Source organism: Sorex araneus, chromosome X (genome assembly GCF_027595985.1).
Source record: "Sorex araneus isolate mSorAra2 chromosome X, mSorAra2.pri, whole genome shotgun sequence".
Lineage (NCBI taxonomy): Eukaryota > Metazoa > Chordata > Mammalia > Eulipotyphla > Soricidae > Sorex > Sorex araneus.
This window is the reverse complement of record NC_073313.1, coordinates 321,739,958-321,754,335: the sequence shown is the minus strand read 5'-3', so window position 1 is coordinate 321,754,335 and position 14,378 is coordinate 321,739,958.

Here is a 14,378-nt window from a genome sequence, read left to right as displayed (position 1 = left end):
AGATAGATAAATTTTATTTTAAACTAAATTGTTAACTAAAAGTTAATCCCTGTCTCACACCATATCTCACATCATAAACCAAATTCATCTTCATAGTTTTAAAGAGAGCAGAAAAAAACTTAGTTTTGAGGTAGAAAATTTGCAATACATGAAACAAAAAGTATAACATGATAGAATTTTGATAGATTTGGTTACTGTTACTCAAAATAAAAAAAAACTTCAGCAAATAAAACATTATAAGAAAAAGAAAAAATTTAATTGATTATAATTTCAAATATTCATTTAAAGGTGTATTTGTAAAATATATTTGAGAAACAAAGTGATTGGATGTATTGCATAAAGTTTTTATAATAAAAAAGTATCTTAATGTTGCAAAGTAGAAAGTTCACGTAGGACAGCAAATTTCAATAAGTTAAAAATGCATTCAGCATGGCTAGAAACTAGAAAACTTGAATTACAACAATGATGAAGAGTTATATTTGATCTTTCGCATTTTTTTTAAATTCTAACACCTAATACTAAGAAGGAACAGGAAACATGTTAGTGGATAGTGCTATTGGGAATGTAAACTGATACAACAGTTCTGGAAGGCAATTTAGCAACGCATGCAAAAAGTTTTTAAATGTGCATATTTTTAACTAGAAAATACATGTATAATAATATATTCAAAGAATAAGTGTGAAAAGATATAATGTCTTTCTAGGATTCAAAACCTAAGGGCCCAACAGTTCCTTCACTTAGTTATATTGCATCTATTAAATATGAGTTCAGAGAGCTTATTTTAATGAAGTGAGAAGGTGTTTATATTCTAAAGAGAATAAGAAGTTATGAAATAAAATAAACACTATATTCTCAACTTTGGAAAAATACATAAATGTAAGAAATACTCTAGGGATATACATTGATCTAGCATAGAAAAGTTAATCGAGATTATTTGAAAGGTTTCAATTAAAGTATTTTTGCTACCTGTCCACTTTAATTTTTTTTTGTTCTCTTAACATTTCTTTAATGAATCTTTGTGATGACTAGTCATATATGTCAACTTAACTAGGAAGTAACTCCCAGCTGCTAGGTCAAACAGTCTGGTAACAACCATGAAGTCACTGTTAAGATGTGATCAACATTTAAAAGCAGTAGACTGTAAGAAAAGCAGTTTACCTACTATAAAGGGAGTGGATCTCATCAACTGAAACCTTTATAAGCAAATGAGTTTTTCAAATAAAGAGAAAGGAAGAAAGTAAGGAAGGAAGAAAGGAAGAAAGAAAGAAAGAAAGAAAGGAAGGAAGGAAGAAAGAAAGAAAGAAAGAAAGAAAGAAAGAAAGAAAGAAAGAAAGAAAGAAAGAAAGAAAGAAAGAAAGAAAGAAAGAAAGAAAGAAAGAAAGAAAGAAAGAAAGAAAGAAAGAAAGAAAGAAAGAAAGAAAGAAAGTGCAGGACAGCAAAAAAAGAAAAAAATCTTGCCAAAGTTAACTGCAAATACCTGACTGAAGACTGAAGTATCAAGTCCTGCCTGAGTTTCCAGTTCCAGGCTATCAGTCTACCCAAAATACTTCAGAATTTTCATCTTTCATCGTCACATGAGTCAATTCCATGCTCAAATTTCTCTCTCTCCCCTTCTCTCTCTCTCTCCTTCTCTCTCTCTCTCTCTCTCTCTCTCTACTTCTCTCTCTCTCTCTCTACACACACACACACACACACACACACACAACGTATATGGTAGGATTGTTCTACTCATACAGCCTTTTCCAAAATATCTAGAATGATCTTGGGAGAAACTACCACCATAATTTTAAAGAACTCAAACTATCTAGATTTAAAAACAACTCCAAGAAACATTTTTATAGGAGAATCCTATCATAAGGCAGGGCAAACATTTAGAGGGAAGAGTTTGTTATCCATAATCTCCCCTGTATCATGTGAGATTCTTTTATTCTGAAAGATCAGGCCTCTGTCACATAGCACTATAGCACTGTAGCACTGTCATCCCATTTTTCATCAATTTGCTTTAGCGGGCACCAGTGACATCTCCATTGTGAGATTTGTTACTGTTTTTGGCATATCGAATATGCCATGGGTAGCTTGTCAGGCTCTGCCATGCAGGTGAGATATTCTCAGTAGCTTGCTGGACTCTCCAAGAGGTGTGGAGGAATTGAATCTGGCTCGCCCGCATGCAAGGCAAACGCCCTACCTTTGCTATAGCAAAGGATGTAAAATCTCAGTTTGCACCATTTATGTTATAATTTGCTGTCATATAAATTTTCTGTATGAAAGCAATTACATTTGTTCTTATCCTGCTAATCTATGTTAATTTATTTATTCCCACTACCCTGAGAATAATCCAAGGAGACAGAATTTTCCCCTCAGCCCCAAGAGTACATGCATTACACACACATACACACACACACACACACACACACACACACACACACACACACACACACACACACACATGGTCTCTATTGGTTCTGTTTCTCTGGAAATCCCTGACTCAAGCACATAGGATTTGGCATAAGAAAATAAATACATGGGCCTGAGAGATAGCTGAACAGGGTGAGCACAAGGTTTGCATATTGGAAATCCAGATTCAATTCCCAGCACTGCATGGTCCCCTGATCCCCTCCAGTAGAGATCCTATGCATAAATCTGGAAATTGTCTCCTACCAGGGCCAGGTAGAAGCCAAAACTACAGAAACAACAACAAAATGTGAGTATTTAAAAATAAAACAATAAATTGGTAATGAAAAAATACAAAATTATTTCAGAAATAAAACAATATGACTAAGATTTTTCTTCCCTATTTCAGGGTCACTGTCTTACATACTGGGGGTGAGCCTAAATGTAAAGAAAAATGTTATATTCACTCTGCATAATCACACCTTTTCCATTTTTTATGTGAAATGACAAAAATTATCATTTGTCTGATATTTATAGGTGAAGTTTTAATACTTAATAGGACAGAACAACTTGCTGATATGATAAACTGCAGTCCTGAAGGTATTTCACTTGTAAAATAAGCAACATTTTCCATTTTGTTGCCTTTTCATATTAGTAGCTGCTAGTCTATCTTACTAATTAATAAATGTAGCAGGCAGTGTAAGTCTCTAGGTTTTTTCCCCTAATTTTGCTTAATTTATCAAATGGAAAATAATCTAGCAAAGAGTCATTAATTTAATTTCTTCTGAGAGGGAATCATTACTAGATATGTTAAATTTTCAACAATGTAGCTTCAAAACAGCTGTAGCCATGGAAAATTTTTATAGTTTTAATTGAACATCTGTGCATTTTAATTGATTAATTTGAAGAAAATACAAGAAAAAAAAAGAAGGAATGTTAGGGAATATGAATTTAACAAACCACTTTTTTCATATTTTCTGCTTTTTAGTTACTGATTTTTCAGTGTAAACAAAGCACGAGATTATCTACAACCTTAAATAATTCCCATGACTATAAATACAGTCATACTGATTTACGAGCACACTTCACAGAAAAACATTTATAATGATTGTTCTCAATCGAGGACATACATACAAAGGAAACAATATGCAAAAGGATACATATAAACATATACACATGTATTTAAAGGTGCCTGTTTCTATGAAAAATCTTGCCACAGACACTTAAAACATATAAATAAACATATTATTTAATATCCCACCCCTACATTATGACCCCTAGACACATGATCTGACCAATACCAAAGACATTTTAGAATTTTTTTAATCTCCAAATCATCCTACCTAAACTTCTTTTTCTCATTTAAATGTACACCTCTCCTATAAACACAAATTTGTTTAATTCTCAGCTATTTCACTATCAAAACTTAATTTTCTCAAGCCCAATAGTAGCTCTGAATCTTTATGTAAAATCTAGAGAATATATGCATGTACATTTATCTATCAACACCATTTAAGAACTGGAGGAAAGAGTATATGGAGAAATGGATTCACAGATAGATAAAATAAAATCACTATCAAGAGGTACTTTAAAGTAACTTTAAGTTTAAAGGGAAAAAATTCTAATAATTTTGCATTAACTTGAATAAAAATCACTGGAGTAAATCATGTATTTCTAGTAATTCAGAAATAGTAATTCAGCAACATTTCAACTTTAGGTTAGATGTCAGTGTTTGCTCATTTTATGTTACACTTGCAGAGAAATATGACCATTTAAAGAAATTATCTGTGTTTTAAGCAAAGTTGGTGTTTTTTTTTTAATCAAATGAAGAGTCATGCTGCACAGAATAGTGTTGGATTTATTAGACTAAATCATTTAATGTTTAAAGTATTTTTGAGATTTTTTCCATAAAGAATGTAAATTTATTGATTAATCACATATTAGTCAAACATCCATCAAGGAAAGTAATAAAGGCTATTTAATTGCCTCATAATAATTCATTACTTCCTAACATGTCAGCAAATTATTTTATTCTACGTTGTTCCTGCAAAGATTTCCTCTATCCTAGACAATAATTCACATACCCAGCATTTTTCTGATTTAAATAACCATTTTTACCATAAATTTGTTAGACCTTCAAAGTAGCAGTGTTTGGGGGCTGGAGCGATAGCAGAGAGGGTATGGCATTTGCTTTGCATGCAGCTGACCTGACCATATGGGAATCTGATTCCCAGCAACCCATATGGTTCCCCAAGCACCTCTAAGAGTAATTCCTGAGTGCAAAGCCAGGAGTAACCCCTGTGCAGTGCTGGGTGTGACCCAAAAAAACAAACCAAAGTAGCGAGTTTTATATATATAATATAAATATATACATCATGAAAGAACCTGGCAAACTCCCCGTAGTGTATTCAATATGCCAAATACAATAATAATAACAAGTCTTATTCCCCAGACCCTGAAAGAGGCTCCAATCATTGAAAAGAAACAATCGTAGGTTCATAAAAATCATATAAAAACTTCTACACTCTAATTTGGATCCTTCCCCAAATATATGTCAGGCAGAAACATATGAGTGCTTGACAGTAGTGAATACTTTTGCAAGTGAAATCCAGAGAAACTCTAGGTTTTGGGTCCCCATTCAATCCCTTTGTTGCATGAGACATCTAAGTTAGAGTGAAGATTCAGATAAAGATAAAAGGAACACATCGAATGTTGAAGAAGATGATTTATTATTCAACTAGGTACAAATGGCATCCAAGTAACACTAGGTTCAAATATAAAGCACTTGGCAAATATAAAACTAGCATTTAAAACTTTTCCAGAGTAGAAAATATAAAATATTGAGTAGAAAAATATATTTCTCATATAGCTATCATCTAGAAGAAAGGTTTGCAAATTACATTTCTAATTATACTCGATATTATAATTGCTAAGCATATCTAGATGCCTAAACCAAGACTAACTGTACATAAAGCATTCCATAATTTTGCCTTCTAATTGTACAAAAAAACTTATAAAATGCAAACCATTCCTCATTGTTTCATAGATGATAGTTGCATAGACTATTAGAATTTCAGCCATGATACAATTACAAAATGTAACCTTATTAAACTCCAGAATAGAAATATAAAAGTCCAAATTACCAAGATAATTTTGGCAATAATATCTAATTCGCATTTTTAGGTACAGAAAACTATATTGCAATGTATTAGAATACACCCATAATAAAAAACTACTTTTTCATTTTTCCCAGTGGATCATGTGTTTCTTTTTATTTTTTGTAAATACAGATTTTTAACATGAAAATGTACAAATTGTTCAATGGTACAGAATGTAGTTTAAATCTAATACTGGTAAACAATAAGACCACAATTATAAGCTATTAGGGTGAACTAGTAAACAGAAAGTAGGAAAAAAGTAGGAAAATGTTGAGGAAGGAACTGTTTTAAATTATCATTGTTATAAAAATTTGGAATATTTTAAATGCTTTTGTCAGTATTTGGTTTATTAAGTATGTCTCATTAGTCTCCAATGTCATCAAAGTAATTTCATACTCAATATTATGCAACTATTTAGATAAGTTAATTTTAGTGAAAGGTCAGAGAGAAAGTAAAGGGGTTAAGGCATGCTGCCCTTACCCCAGCAAAGAAACTGGAGTAGCCCTTGAAATAGCTGGGTATTCGTCCCCGCCCCAAATAAAACAAAGCAAAAATAAGTGAAAAGGAAACAAGGCATGCTAGTTAGCATGCTACAGGTTCTGTCTTACTGCAGAAAATAATTCACAGCAAAAATTTTAAAATACTAAAAAGTACTCATGACCTTCCATTATCATCATCATATATCATAAACCTCAATATTTGAATAATAATTATTGCTCTTTCTATTCTTCACTATGAACAAATTCATGTATTTATTTTGAATTTTTAAATTACTTTAAAGAATTGAATAAGCCAAAGATGTGATTCTAAGACATAGCATATGCTTTGGATCTGTGAGGCTCTGAGTTCAATGTCCAACACTACAAAAATAAATAAATACAAATAAAATTTTAAAATGTCAAAGTAAAATTCAAATTTTTCCAAAGTAAATATACAAGAAAAGATAGAGTGAGATTTCTACTTTTATCAATAATACAGATAAAGTAAGTTTTTTCCTGCTAATATGTCTTGAAATGCTGGATAAAACACAAACATTTTAATGCATAATTGAATGAGTAAGAAAAAATTAACTTTAAAAACGGTAAATCCCTATGTCAGAGGTAAAGAAAAATCAGAAAACCAAAGTGCAAAGCCCATGGACACTCTGGAAAGAAATGCATGGAGGTATGCATGGAGCTCATTTCGGGGGTGGTGGGTGTTTAGATTTGGGAACTTACTGAATTATTTTGCATTTTATTGGCGTGGGGGGGGGGGGAGAGGAGGAGGTCTTAGGTCTTAGGTGTGAAGTCACCAGACTGGTGCCTGAGACCTCTAGCATGGAACCTACGATCCTGGGGGATAATAGTTGTGGTACCTGGAAGGTCAGCTTATGCCAGGCTTGCATCTTCACCCATATTACCTCTCCCACTCCACAGAGATGTGGTTTTAACACAAATCCACAGATGTGAGAAAGTCCTAAGCTTCAAAAGAATAGAACTCAAAATGAGACCTCCTTCCCCAAACATCACGAAAACAGAGACCCTCATAGAACTATATTTTCATTGGAATCAGACTCTACCACTCTACCACTCTACTTCAGGGCTAGAGCGATAGCACAGCGCATAGGGCGTTTGCCTTACAAGCAGTCAAACCGGGTTCGATTCCTCCATCCCTCTCAGAGAGCCTGGCAAGCTACCGAGAGTATCTTGCGGGCATGGCTACACGTGGTGCATTCGATATGCCAAAAACTGTAACAACAAGTCTCACAATGGAGACATTACTGGTTCCCCCCGCTCGAGCAAATAGATGAGCAATGGGATGACAGTGACAGTGACAGTGACCACTGGCCCAAGATGTAAACTTCCTTTTCTGACCTGTAAGCTATTTTCACTGGAGTAAAAGACTACTCATAGCCCAACATGCAAGCTTCCCTTTCTGACATAGAACAGAATGCACAAAAATACTCCACAAGAAATGTAAAGCTGGAGAGGATTTTAACCCTATATTTAATTACATGATTTTAATCCTATGATTTAGGAAATCCAAAACTATGTAATTAGCATTAGAAATTTTACAAAGATCAATATACCCCTTGAAATGTCTGGTAGAAAATAATACAAAAGTCCTCCATACACACACACACACACACACACACACATACAAACACACCTAATCCAGATTCCATAGGATACTTAAGTGAGTTTCATGCCAAGGATGAAAGTTTATGGATTGCAAATTTTAAAATAAATAAGAAGACAGGAGTTTTGCAAGTATGAGTCAGCAGACAGGACTAAAAGTATGATTAACCTATTGAGAACTTCAGATGATTAAAGTAGGTCAATGACAAAAATCAAACCACATGTTTTGTTTATATAATGAGAAAAAATGTTATTAATCATTTAAAGTTAAATCAGTAACTTTATAATTTAGCATAGTAGAATAAGTTGCTTGAATTTACTAACTATTATATCAAGATTTAACACAATTCTAGAAATTTAAATGGAAACATGATTAAATCGGTCATTTAAAAATGTTTGAAATCTTTTTGTCATTTCATATCCAAAATCCTGTCCATTATACTTTAGAAAAAATATCTAAAATAGATAAAATTCAAAAAGATTTTAAAATAACATCATGAATCTATCATTTATTAATTTGACATATATTTATAAAATATGACATTTATTAATATTTAGTCATCAAGCATTTCTCAGATACATAATATAAAAATATCTAAATGCATTCTATTTGGGATTGAAGGAAACAGCTAAAAGTTTTATTTGTTTGTACTTAGTAAAAAAGTAATGCCAGGAAAATTTGACTTTGTCAATAAATAGAAATAGAAAGCAATACTACATAATGAATCAAAGGTAAATTTCTCAAGGAGTCATAATAAGAGAAAGTATGAATTACCTAATAACAGAATTTCAAAATAGCTAAAACAAATGTGGACAGAATTAGAAAAATAAGTATACTTTTGGACAGATTTGGACAAGTTTTTTTCGGTAATTATGAGAGAAAATAGCCAAAATTCAGCAAAATCTAGAAAACTTCTACAGTTGACTTAACTGACATTTCAGTACAAAAGAACTATAGGATGCATATCATTTTCATGCACAAATTATGGTATAACTAGATACAATTAAATTTAAAAGTACAGAAATTTTACAGGGCATGTTCCTTATAACTATAGAATAAAACTCTAGAATCAGTGAAAATAAGTGTGTTTAAAAAGATCCCCAAATATTTAAAAAGTAATAATGCACTTGGAATACAAAGAATTATGCTCATTTTAATAATACAGAAAATTAAATTAAACCAAGTAGAAAACAAAGGAAGTAGTAAAGAGAAAATGCAATTAGTAAAACAAAAAATATACAATAAATGAAGTGAAAGACAATTATCAAATGACTTTATTTGGATAGAATATTAATTCCTAAAGCAAATTAGCTTGCAAAAAGCAACAAAATTAACTCCTGAAGTAAGATGGAAATTGTCTGCCATATATAAAGGGGTGGGGTCAAGTTTGGGGGTGGTGGGAGGGATACTGGGGACATTGGTGGTGGAAAACATGCTCTGGTGGAGGGATGGGTGTTTAATCATTGTATGACTGAAATGCAATCATGAAACTTTGCAACTGTATCTCATGGCGATTCAATAAAAATAAATAAGTAAACAAATAAATAAATAAATAACTCCTGGAGTTGATGAAATCTATCACTGTTACCAGAGGGCTTGAGGAAACAGGTAGAACTAATAAGCAAAGGAGGCTTCTTGCTTCTATAGTTAGAGTGGTGGCAATTACAAATATACATAGGAGTCTAAATAAAATCCCTGGAATTCCACAATATTGTATATAAATAATGTAATTAAATAAAAAGAAATTAGAGTGTCAGAGACACATTGATTTTCAGATTAATAAGCTGATACTTTAAAAAATTTGGTCTGGAGCTATAGTATAGTCGGTAGGGCACTTGCCTTGCACACAGTGACCCAGCGTCAATCCTGAGCATTACAGATGATTCCCAAACAATGACAGTAGTGATTCTTGAGCACAGAGCCACGAATAAGCCCTAAGCAGCACCTGGTATAACCTAAAGCCCTCCCCCAAATAAGTAAAATCAAATTTAATAAGCAAAACCACAAAAAATAGCAAAAATGAAAATAATGATAACACTACAGATCCTAGAGATAAAAAATATTAAGGAAAGAAACATGCATCATAAATTTAAGAATTTTAGAGAAATTTCTTATAACACAATTTGACAGAAGTGACAGTAAAAAAAAAATTAGAAAGTGTGCATAACCTCATTCCAACCAAAATAATTTAAATGTTTATTGGAACCTTTCCCAAAAAGAGAACTTCAGAACCAAGTGGTTTTACTGGTAGAGTCTACCAAATACTTTCAAAATAAATTACAATGATCTCGCACAAATTCTTTCTAATAATAAAGAGAAGCTTATATTCTAGCTCATTTTATGAACCAACATAATTTGATATCAAAAATTGCAATAATATTACTTGGATAAGCAATACTAAAAAAATCTCTAAATAGGTAAGATCTTATGAATAAACACATGAGTCATGTAGCAAATTGACTCTAACAATAAACATAAAATAAATTACATCATAATTAAGTGATTATAAATAACATAACTAATTCTTTGAAAGTTGATTTCATGTTTGAAAACAAATCAGTGAAATTTATCATGTTAAAAAAATTTGGAAAAAAAGTTTATCTACTCTTCCTAATAGAGGCACAAGGGTAAATAATGATCTAACATCCATTCATGAAAAGAGAGAGAAGTGAACTACCTCAATATGATACACGATTTCCACCGAAAACTTAAAACAGGCACCATACTGACTAGGACATATTGAAATTCAGGGCCAGAGAGAAATACAGCAGGATGGACACTTGTCTAGCATACAGTGGACCCAGCTTCAAACACTGGCGCCACAGAAGGCCCTCTAAACACTAAAAGACATGATCCCTGAGTGCAGTGTCAGGAGGAAGTCCTGAGAACAGGTATGGTCCACAAACAAACAAAAGAATGTATTATGATTTTTATATCCAAGATATAAATTAATTAGATATATTAAGGCAAAGACTGCTCTTACTTCATTTTACTGGAAATCCAATAGTGTGAAGAAGGATAACAGAATAAAATAATAGGTTAGAATTGGAAAGAATTGTAAAATTCCTTTGCTCAGAAAATAAAGCAAAAGCAATAGAAAAATTGTAAAGGACACATTGTGCATAGTTATGTTATTTATACACTGTACAATTATATACAGTTGTTACTTGACAATAGTAGTTGAGAACTATATTCTGAGACAACTTAATCATTGTGTAAACATATGGCATAATTACACAAACCTAGATTATATAGACTATGACCTGTCCACACCATATGATATAACTATTTGGGCCACAGTAACATATGTGTTCAACATTGATTAACTCACCATTAAGTAACTCATGATTGTTAGGTATATTAAACATTGTACAAAAAAGCTACTAAGCAAATTTAACAAGACCTGAAGATACAATTTTAAAAATCAATTGGAGTTCTATATATATGCAGCAAATACTGAAAAAAAAATCAATTTCAAAAAAGCAGTGCCTTTTGCAATAGTAATACAAGTGATCTCCCTGGGATTGCTTCCCAAATAAACCATCTTCTACGAACCTTTGTTTCAGGCTAACATAGAAAGCTAATTTCAAACAAAATACACCTAACAATATACAGGGAAGTCTGGAAGTACAAATATGAATAATACATATAATCAACATTTTCAGTTTATTTTTAAAATTTTGCTCAACATATTCTGTTTTCCAAATTGGGAATTATTAACTTGGATTTAGTATATACAAGTTATATTAAAGAGAAAATTAAAAACCTTCAACATACTATTAATAAAATTATCAAGTGACTTTATTATTTATAAAAGAACTGATTTTCCAAAACTTAACTAATTCATCAAGATTTTATACCTCTGTTTAAAAATGTAAAGACAACATAATTATGTCGTAGGCTAGAAGATCCAGATAAGTGTAATCGAAGGACAGAGGAATGTGTATACAGGATAAAGAAGGCAATTCTATGTTAGGGGAGAGGATTGGACTTTTTCTGATGAACTTAACATAGTATATACAGATACTGATTTATTATACCAACCTAAAGTCTATATAAAACTATACTATGCTGCTACTTCAAAATAGATAAATAGGTAGTTGAATTTATGAGAGTTTTAACTACTTACTGGATATCTTCTAAGGTGAAAAAAATGTACTAAAAGATCTTTTTATGTTACTATAATAAAATACATAATATTCATCAATATGACATAAAAATTTCATTATGTATCTTTCCACCTATTATTCAAACCATATTTATTGGATAGCTACTACATGAAAGTATTATTTCAAGTGAGAAAGAAAATATATTTTGAAAATAACTACTGAGTGCCAGTCATAAATATTTCATATGTATCTTATCCTTTATTCCCCACAACAACAGCATGAACAGACACTAACATAGTCTCCATTTCACATGGGAAATGGAGCCACACAGAATGGAGCACAGGTGTGAAATCATAAAGCTGTGGGTGTCAAAGGCAGCATACATGCTCTGTGAACTTGATCGCAGTCTTAAACAATATTCTGAGCACAGTACTTAGGAGTAACCAACACTTTGTGTTCCCATGAAAGTTGCATGTTAGTAGAGGGATGCAAAAATGGGAAAATAAATTAAGAAAAATATGATCGAATAATTATAAAAGTTGAAGAAAATAAAATCCAACAGACAGTGGGGAATGAGATTTAGCAAAAAACCTCCAGGAGATGCATGTAAGCTGAGCTCTAAAGACATGAAGAATCCAGTTCCCTAACTATTTTCCCCATCTGGGAAATAGATCCATGAGACAGTGAAATAGTTCAGGGACACACCTAGCAAGTTGGGCCCCCAGCACCACTTAGGATGCCTAGCATCACCAGGGGCAGTTCTGGAGGATCCAGAGCATGGGGGGGGGGGCGGGAGCGCGGGTCTAGAGTATCTCTAACACTATACAGGCCAAGCAGGACCTGTCATTGAACCAGCAGTCCAGTTGACTAAAAACTGGGACCCCAAGATCCCTGTGTATTACATGGGAGACCGCCCCCAAACAACTTTGCTAACACTTGGCATACTAGGCCAGCAAAAAATATTGGAAAAGAATATACCAAGTGAAAATCTGTTCAAAATCTGAAAAGAGCAACTTTAACGTGCTTAAGTACAGGAATGAGGATACTGGGGAGATGACTTGGGAAAGATAGTACCTCAGACAATAGCAAAAAGATTGATCTTTATCCTAAGTAAAATAGCCTTCTATGGAAAGTAAGAAAGGGAAAGAGATCAGAGGGCTGTTGCAGTAGTGCAAGCAGATGTGGCAGATAGCTTAGCCATAGTGGCTATGGCGGAAAACAAAAATATGTTGGCAGCAGGGAGTCAGGAGCAGACAGAAACAAAAATGTTCCGGAGACTGAGGCAGAATCAGCAGAACTTTTTAAATGAATGTGTGTGTGTTTGTGTGTGTGAGTGTGTGTGTGTGTGTGTGTATGTGTGTGTGTGTTTGGCAAGTAAGGGAATAGAGGAAACAAGAATGATAGCTAACTTTTCAGCTTGAGCACGCAAGATGACAGTCATAAGCATGACTAGGGAAGAAGATGGGATGATTGGAATGGAATCAAATTTTCTGATGTTTATTAAGCATCTAAGGTAGGTGAGAAAGACACACTTTAGAGATGGAAATTTGGCAGCCATACATATATAGATGGCCTTTAAAGATTCTGGATTTGGACAGGATAGTACAGCAAGGACATGATTTGACTTGTCTAAGCATGCAGCTAATCCCAGTTTAACCCCAGGCAATATGTATGACCATACCCTGAGCCCTGCAAGAAGTAACTGTTAAGTACAGAACTAAGAAGTAAACTTTAAACAATGCTGAGTGTGTCACTCTCACCACCACCCCATCTCTTAACCCACCAAAAAATGAAAAAAAGTATCTGGCTTCTGAATTGGTTCAAGTCCTAAGTGAAAATGTGTAAATGAAATAAGCACTGGGACAGATACAGCAGAAAGCATGGGGAAAGGAACAGCTCTGGAGACGAGGAAGTTATAAGTAACATCATACAGAAAATATCAGCAATAGTTCTTGAGATTTAGGAGTAGGGTTATCTGGGCCAAACTCTTTCTCAAGTACTAAGTAAAGGAATCAATATCTTACTTGAAATAAACAATATGCTGCTATGAGACTCATATAAACCTAAATGACTCCTCTCTGTCTCTGTCTCTGTCTCTGTCTCTCTCTCTCTCTCTCTGTCTCTGTGGTAAGTGTGTGTGTGTGTGTGTGTGTATGTGTGTGTGTGTGTGTGTGTGTGTGTATCCAGGAAATCAAATCCAGGGCCTCATCTACACAGGCAAGTGCTCTAACTCTCAGCCCTATCCCTGGCTTTAAATTGATTCTCCTTACTGAAAAACAAAAGAATGAAGAGGAAATTGAATGCATTCTACCTATAGTTAAAAATCCAGCTTAAAAAGGAACTATGTTTTTTTTTTCAGCTTCTTGACAGCATAGGCAAAAATATAGACACATCTGGGCTAGATATACAGTACAGCAGGTAGGATGCTTACCTTCAATGTGTCTGACCTGAGTTTGATCCCCGACCTCCCCCCACACACGCACACACAATATATGATATCCTGGGTCCCACCAAGAGTGATCTCTGAGCACAGATCCAGGAGTAAGCCCTGAGCATATCAGTATGAGACCCATAACATATATAAACACAATGGATGGAAAAT